The sequence below is a fragment of the Octopus bimaculoides genome, chromosome 22 (assembly GCF_001194135.2).
Source record: "Octopus bimaculoides isolate UCB-OBI-ISO-001 chromosome 22, ASM119413v2, whole genome shotgun sequence".
In the NCBI taxonomy this organism is placed as follows: Eukaryota; Metazoa; Mollusca; class Cephalopoda; order Octopoda; family Octopodidae; genus Octopus; species Octopus bimaculoides.
In genome coordinates this window covers 16318493-16319457 of record NC_069002.1, presented here as the reverse complement: position 1 = coordinate 16319457, position 965 = coordinate 16318493, and the positions used below count along the sequence as shown (strand labels likewise).

The window sequence follows — 965 nt, the reverse complement described above, 5'->3', positions numbered from 1 at the left end:
TATATATATATATATATATTTAATGATTTAACTGATTTCACTGTATACACTAATTTTCAAAAGTTCAGATAGAAAGACATAGTTACATTGCAACTGTCTCGCTTCTGACTAGTATTTGAAGCTTGTTCTATTTTTATAGGGAGTTTGGCTCAAATTAGTATATGTCTTGGATAGGACTTGACTGCTAGAGGATAGTCAGATGACTGGCTTTAGAAATTTTTGTAGGTTCCCCACTATGGCCTTTTGTTAATGTCAAGTGACAATACTTGATTTTATAAGTTAAGGCTGACACGACTGAGTGAACATGTCTAGTGACTGTACCAAACAATCAATGCTCTGAATGTTTTCTGTCAAGTGTTGTAGAGAATGATTACATGAGTAATTTCAGAACCCTTTGAACTTTTCCATCTACATCTGTGCATTAGTGTCATGTGACAGTATATTTTGTGCTGAAAGCCAACATGGTTGAGTCAACATATCTAGTTACAGTGAAGGCACTCTAAATTTAATTTGCCAAATGGGAGAGTGGACGGGAGTCGTTTGTGTGTAGGCCAGTGGCTAAAGTTTAGGCTGTTAGCTGTGTAGGTTCCTCATGTTAAGTGGAAGAATGAATTTTGTGTGTGAATAGTTATTTGTGTATGTACTCTGCTTGTTCTTGATTTGGTTTTTGGATGAATGTATTTTCTTTGTTTATCATTGCTTCATCTGTGGTATTCACTGAACAAAGGTAGAGTGGAAGATCTGGAATTTGGGGGACTTATTTCTTGCACATACGTCTATGTGTCCACTTAGTGGAATCTGTCTAGTACTGGGGTCTTGTATTTGTTGTCAGTGAATGGTCAGTATGTATGTAGATATATGTGTGTGTATCTCTCCCTCTCTCTCTCTCTCTATCTATCTATCTCTCTATATATATGTATATGTATAAATATATATATATACATATATATATATATATATATATA

The 965-nt window shown here is 34.5% G+C and overlaps 1 protein-coding gene across 1 annotated transcript in view; it reads right to left on the bottom strand.

Moving 5' to 3' along the window:
* Window positions 1–965, bottom strand: part of LOC106872174 (sialin) — a gene marked incomplete at its 3' end in the record, with an annotated part of 79108 nt that overhangs the window by 20077 nt on the left and 58066 nt on the right. The gene's annotated exons all lie outside the window — the stretch shown is intronic.